Source organism: Dipteris shenzhenensis, chromosome 4, assembly GCF_047967505.1.
Source record: "Dipteris shenzhenensis isolate YYH24624 ecotype China chromosome 4, Dip_SZ_1.0, whole genome shotgun sequence".
NCBI classification, from domain to species: Eukaryota; Viridiplantae; Streptophyta; class Polypodiopsida; order Gleicheniales; family Dipteridaceae; genus Dipteris; species Dipteris shenzhenensis.
The window spans coordinates 54,233,468-54,241,234 of record NC_141599.1 but is presented as its reverse complement, the minus strand read 5'-3'; positions in this window follow the sequence as shown (position 1 = coordinate 54,241,234).

Below are 7,767 nucleotides of genomic sequence, written 5' to 3'. Positions count from 1 at the left end.
ATAAACTTTCCTGGCGAAGGCATCAATCAACTCTTTCTACTTTCAAAGTATTGGGACTAGGGTAAGAATTGTGCCATCTAGAATAGAAAGTGCATCAAGCTCTAAATGCATTGCATGCTACAGCATGCCAATGGCAACATAACCCATCTTTGACTAAGCACACTTGGATCACATCCACTCGCAACAAAGCTATGAGCAAGCAAAACACTGGGAAAGACTGAATTCCATCAAAGCATAAGTATAGTGATAGGGACCCATACCTGTAAAAGCTTTTGAACTGTAGAGATCTTTCTTCGAAACCCATGGTGCCACAAATGATGGCCACACAAGGCATCAATTCAAAAGCATCAAGGTAGCCTGTTCATGAATGACCCTGTGACAAAAAGTGTATAAGTTGTCACAGGGCGAAGCTATAAAACTTTAAATTTGGTTATCTTCCCTTGCATTCTACCTACATTCTACTTTGAAGATGGATGCAATCACCCAAGAGGATGACAACATATAAGAGCACACAATCACACACAACACACCCAACATATTGTTGAATAGGACCACACGGTTCAAGGATGACCATACACCACCCCAAATTTCCCCCCCTAGTCAATATGGACATAGAAAATGCCCTTGAAAGAATATAATTGATGGAAGCATGCAATCCGAAGCCTCAAGTTGCCCAAGCTCATTAGCAATGGATGAACGCCACGTTCTTTTTTGTAACAGAACACTGAATAGATCCCTCTCTAGCATCTATCACCCAAAATAGAGTTGAGAAAGAGAATGCATGCATGAAAATCTCTATTATGATACAGCTTTCAAGATCTTTGCATCTATCACCCAAAATAGAGTTGACAAAGAGACAAATAGAACACATGCATGAAAAACTTTATTATGATGCAACTTTCAAGATCTCAAAGTTTTGCATCACTAATGGCTATTGCAAATGCAAGACATCGCTATCATCATGAGATAATTCACATTATAATATCCTAGAAAAAATATATCCCAACATTTTTTTTTGCATGCACGAACATCTAAATTTGCAAGGCTATCTCGTGACAAGTACTACAATCTCAAATTTCGTGCCAAGCTAAAATAAATGACGCATCCATGATCAAATGCACAAATGATATGCACATAAAGCCCCTCTTTCTTAAACTGACATGCAAGTTTTGATCACCATGATTGACACCCAGAACCAGGTAGAAAGTAAAGCAAATAGCAAAAGTGGCATTTGCAAACAAATAAGCTCACAGAGCTAGTGCAGTTCCAACTTGAAAACTTTATTATGTAGCAAGAGTAATACAGTTCCAAGAAAGCAAATCAACAAAAAAAATCCTTTCCACCTCCTCATCCAAATCCAGGGTATGGGGGTACAAGGTCCATATATAATATGCATGGATTTCCTTTAAAATTTTCAAATATGCAAGGGGAAAATATGAAAATTTCATGTACCCCCTCCCATAAAATATAGGGTATATACCTTGAAAAATATGCAAGATTTTAAGATTTGTACATATTTTTCATAATATGTGAGGCCCAAGGGGGGGGTATTTTGGATGAGGGGGGTAAAACAAAAAGTACACTAAAATATGAAGACCCATCTCCTTTCAAATTAATGTAACTTTTTCATGTGTTACCCCAATTTCAAGGTGTAAAGACATATTTAAAGCTCTTTTAGTGTACAACACAACCATGTTAATTTGAATAATCTCTACTCATGGCATATTGTTAAAATCATCTCATACTCAAGATTTTGATAAGTTTTCTTATTGAAGGGAGTTGGCGCCCCAGGCTAAATATCCAACAACATACATGGAAAGATCATCGTTCTACCAATGAGACTTACTTTGTAATGAGACGAATCTCCAAACCGCTCAAAGGAGAATGCTCGACGCAAAGCAAAATGAACAATTTGCTGAAGCAAGCTTCACTAGGTTCAAAGACCCCAAGCAAAATCAAAATAGCATAAAGCTGCACTTCATCTCAAAACTAGAAGCAAACACCCATCCGCGTACAAACTAGAAGAGCCAAGGGAAAAAATTTCATCAAGCTTTCTATAATCTAGGTCCATCCATAAAGCCGTATGCAAGCCAGTGCAAGCAATCAGTCGTTCTTCACACTCTCTGCACCAAGAATAGCAATTGCTCGAAACATAGCCAGTTTCACAGTTGCCCTACTTTTTGCCCAAGAACCCTTCTAGTTAGTCAAGAAATCTTTGTTGCTCGTAAAACGATAAACGGATATGCAAGTAAATGCAAGCAATTAGCCCTTTGTCATGAGTCCTTCATGATGATGTCCACACCATGCATTTGCCTTAGACGAACAAGGTGAATGATATTCGATCATTCATAAGGCCTAGCCAAAATCCAAAAGCAAAAAAGAAGACGAATTGGATGCATAGTGTAGATGGTGTGTAGAAAAGGGGGCGAAGACTATGGGAGATGATGAATTGAAAGCTGAGAGAGAGAGAGAGAGAGAGAGAGAGAGAGAGAGAGAGAGAGAGAGAGAGAGAGAGAGAGATGGGAGAATTTCAAGGGATACAAATAGCAAGTGCAAACGAGATGGTGCATAGAAAAGGGGGCTGAGAGAGAGAGAGAGAGAGAGAGAGAGAGAGAGAGAGAGAGAAGAAGAAGAAGAAGAAGAAGAAGAAGAAGAAGAAGAGAGAGGGAGAAAAAGATGGAGGAATTTAAGGGATACAAATAAAAATCCAGATGAGAATTTCAAAAAATCAACATTTTTAGCTTCTCAAAGTGGAAACTCCAATTAGACCCTCCCCATGGGTAGGCCAAAAATATTGAATGCAAGACAACCAACCGTCCATCAAAAGATCCTGATGAAGTCAATCACTTGTAGTTCGACAAAAATGTATTCGATTGAATGATACGCTTAGAAGCATACTCACCAAAGCATGGAACTGCGATCACAAAGTATAATCCCGAACCTTTCTTATAAGCTTACCCACTCCAACTCTTCTCTATAGAGTGCATCGGGCTGCCAAAGAAAGAGCTTCCCAATCGCAAGCGACGATCGGTCCTTCCTAACCATGCATTCCCCTCGTATGAAATACATTGATGTTATGCTTACAAGCATACTCACCAAGTTATCAAACCACAATTAGAAAGGACTTCCTAATCATATATACCTTTCACAAATCCCATGAGGACCAAGCACTCGAACTTTTCTCAAAGCCTTACTCATTCTTGCTTTTCTCTGCATATCACATTAAACTAGCAAACTAGGGTGCGGTAGGCCGCCTAAGGGGAAAGACAGAATGAATTGTGAAATTTATATTAAGTAGACTTATATTAACAATGTTTTAAATTAAAAGGAAAAAAGTAAGCTGAGAATATCATAATTGTATGCTTTTTGCTTTTTTGTGTTTAAAAAGCAAAGATATGCTTTTACCCACGAGTTTTTACGCTATTTGAATAAAACCTTCATGATTGACATTAATTAAAATCAATCTAAGGGCTCATATTTGTAAGGGATAAAATCAATCTAGGGGCTCATATTCATTACATGTGACTCAAGGAGATGGAAGAAAGTCGAAGAATATGATTTCTTTAAGTTTTGAAAGTCAACAAAGGAAAATATCTCACTATAAACTAAGCAGGCAATAGTAGATCCAAGCAAATGTCATGTGTGTTTAAGCATTCCCTTCTTGCGAGTACCTCAACACAGAAACATATAAGACTTTAGAATATGCAAAGGCAAAAGTCAACAAACAAGGTGAAATTCAAAACATATATATACATATATAAACATATTATACTTTATATAACCACACATAGTGTGGGCGGGGAGGCTGCATGCTTCCTTCCACAAAGAGTTATAATATGAGGGAATGGGCCCTTCCCCGTGCACCTAGCTTGGAATCATCGAGATTGAATATCGCGAATATGTAATAGACTGACACATTACCTAAATCTCAATTGGCGTGTTTGTATTCCATGTTGAATATCCAAATTTGTTTACGCACCATGTATGTCTGCTTCACCTTCTGAAAAGATGCAAAAAACACTCCTGAAATGGAAATAGTATTGAAATACAGTATTATTGAACAACAAATCATTAGTCTAGCTTTTATCAAAATTATATATATAAATTGCTACATGTAGTGTTTGAATGTAAACAACATTTTCGAGGCAACGTCATAAACCATATGTGTCTCTCAATCAAAATCACCAATTCTGAAACTTCATCAATTAGACTGATGAACGTCATCGAAATGGAACCATTGACTCTCTTGTTGTGGTCTGTATGGGCTTCCCAGCTATTTGGTTGTCTAGCCTATGTTATGAGTCCTTTGCTTCATGCTTGAGTTGGCATTTGTATGGTGAATACGTCCGATAGAACCAGCAAAGAAATAAAAGCTTAAAGTGGCCGGTGCTTTAGAGACCATTCTTTGGCTTCAATAACGAGACGTGAACAAACGACTGTAAATCTAAACGAGGAGATGGATGTCCAATGCCTATCCAACATGCTCATCAAATAATTTGCAAAGTGTAAATAGTTTATTGATCAGTCGCCAAGCCGTAGCGTCTGCTTTCAACACTCATCATCTATCTCGAGCTAAAGAAGTTCAAGTCAAGCTGATGCATAGCTTTCTCCTGTAAAGTTCCTTTGTTGCACCCTCGAAGACTTTTCTTCTTCTCGGAACCTCGCTCCTCTTAGCCACAAATGATTTTATTTGTGATCCAGCTGCATCTTGGCATGCAACTCAAAAGCCAGCACATACTTTTCTTCCTTGGCATACTTAAGTTCCATGAAACCATGTCATGCTTTGGCATACTGTCAAACACAAGATGAGCATCAGATATGCTTCCATGCTTCACATAAATATCATTCAAACGTTTCACCGTATTAGGATGAATTTTCCTAAGCTCATTTGGTCCAGGCAATATTTCAGTAGCTCTTGCACTGCCATGTTTTTGAAAGCTGTCCCTGCTAGTTGTCCTGGAAGAGTATCCCCTAAATTGTAGATTTTTTGCTATTGAAAAACTAATTCATCTTGCTTATTGTCGAGCTGCTGCAGTGTTATCTCCTAGAATCTCAATATTTGTTCGTCCACGATCAACTACAAATATATATTCAAGTCAACTCCTTCTATCATCTTTGTACCAGATTTATAGTGTCTATCCAAGAAGATATGCATTCTTTGCCAGATGAATCAAGAGCTCCACATGCTTTCTCGCGGAGTTTATCCTTGAATCTAGTCATCTTCATCCTCAATCGATACACTGTTCCCCATGCCCATAGAATTGCTATCGCCTATCTATGTCTCCTTGTCGATGTGAATCTGCTTCATGAGTCCTCGTCTTCCCACAACCTCGTGCCCATGTTGATTGTGTACTCTCTCAGAACGTCATCCACAATTCTGAATTCTGGCAAAAGGTAATAGGATAGCTCTCACTCACATAGAACAACATAGCTTTGTTCTCATGTACAGGTCACCGCGCTCCCCTTCATTGCTTCAAGCTATTAACCTTATCCCTATACCTCAGTTCTAGAGCATGATCGCGATATCTTTTGCAAGCTGAGCAAAGGCCAAGGTTAACGCTTTCAAAATTTCACAGAGGAGGTATGCTGATGCAAGAGTTGAGAGAATCTTTTCCCTATTTCACCAAAATCACAAGACTTGATGCCAATTTGTATTCATGCGGTGTGGAGCCTTGGATTCTTGCATCCAAGCTTTGGCAAGGAGTGGTCCGAATGCCAAATTTCGAGCAAGCAACGGATCAATGCCGTGTTCTAGTTTGATTGGCTCAATTTCCAAAGCTATGAATCATGGACATTCTATGAATTGAGTTCTGACGAGTGACCCCGGGGTGCTTCGAAGCCTACCACGATCCAAGGTGCTTGCAAGTTGTATAGGATAGGGGATATGATGGCAAAGCAACTTCCCAAATCCTTAAAAAATGCCAAAAGTTAATCCGTGCTTTGCTTTTATCCAAAGGGCTATCAAAACACACTCCATGAAATGTGGAACAGCACAAGTTTTAAGGCATACAAACCGTTTGGAACACATTTTAGAAGCAGACCCCACTTTGGAGTAGACGAAAAGGCACACCAGCAGGCAAAGCTAGAAGCTACAACTTCACACACTTGAATGCATAACTCATTCTACGTTTGAGACGCACAAACAATTTTCAGTCCAACACGAATTATAGGGTTGCACCATTAGACTGGAAAGTAAAAACCTTTAGATAAGACAAGTTGCTCTAAAACATCTACGTCGAGATTGCTTTCCCTGTTTCTTATCTCCTGCAGACCTACGGAGATTTCCTCTCCAGCTCGATTACATTTTCCACAAATAGGACATCGCTTGCTTGATGGCAAGATAGGTCATTCGGAAATGCAGTACTTCTGCCTTTGTTCCTTCAACCTCGGCAATGAATGCCCACTACTACCTTCTCCAGGTCTCGTCACTACTACGTTGTCTATGTCTGGAAAACTGCTGCATTCTCCAAGAAGTGGGGGAGGCACAAATCGTCCACTCAGAGGCTCCTCCAGTCTTCTCAAGTGGAGTTCCTCAGCCACCTCCTTGTGCTTACCTTTTGTGGTTGAAGTCGGACGTCGTAAGCATGAATGCTCCTTTGGAAGGCCAAAGACCTTGGCGTACGAAGCGATCGGTCGAGCAGACACGACGCATGATGGCTAGCATGAGTGCGAGGGTGATGTCGGCAGCAGTGCATTCGGTGAGCACGCTAGGCGTATGGGTAACTACAATGCCACATTGCTTGCACTTGGGGAGGTCGATCTTATCGAGGCCAATGCTGAAAGAGGAGACGATTTCTAGGTGAGAGAGAGCATCGATGAGCCGGGAGCTCTAGCACTAACAACATGGTCATAGACGAGGGCATTGGAGGGGAGTGGAATGCGAGGTGGGCACTCAGGTCGGGAGCTTCCTAGAGGTGGAAGACGGTGAAGCGGTGCTCGAGAGAGGGAAGCATGGTGTTAACCATGGGCTAAGTGACGAGAAGGGAGGAGGGTGACAACGAGGAAGACATGGAAGCTCAGTGGGAAAGCCTTTGTGAGCTTTGAATTGGATGGCTATGGCGGATGTCAAGCTTCTAGCTTGTGCTCCAAGAGGAAACGATGGAGACGAAAAAGCAAACATCAACTGTAATCTCTCCCACCAGATGGGTGCGGTGAAGAATTCGCCTAATTTTTGAAAAGCAATTGACAGAGCCAATTCCTATGCTTTTACTCAAATTTGGAAGCTTGTTTTAAGCCTTTAGATTAAGGCCCAAGATTAGACACATGGTTCAAGAAGGGCTAAAAAAACCAAACTTGCTTGTAGGCTACCTACCGTAAATAGAGAGCTTCTCGATTGCGTAGTGTAAGCATACTCACCAAGGTGTTGAATTGCAATAAGAAAAGAGGCTTCCCAATCATTCACAAACATTGCGAGCACTAAACACCTGAAGTTTCCTGAGAGCCTTACTTGCCCCAAGTCTTCTCTGTAGAGCTTCCCGATTGCACATTGCTTTGCAATTGTAAGGATGAAGCCATAACAAGCCACAAAGCCCAAAGATCCCTTGTAGACCCCTTATCTTCATTGGTCAACCTCCTTCACCAAGCTTTTGCGAACCACCAAGGCACAGATAAAATAAGAGGCAGGATGTGTTGGACGCACTACCCTCGAATATGGGTAAATGTCTTGGCGTGATCAGGTTGCAATTTCCCTTTTTGAAAAGTCTCTTAAAATTCAATCTTAGCAAATCCGGTGTAGACGGGGCAAGTTCCTGTTGCTATAGTCTGCCC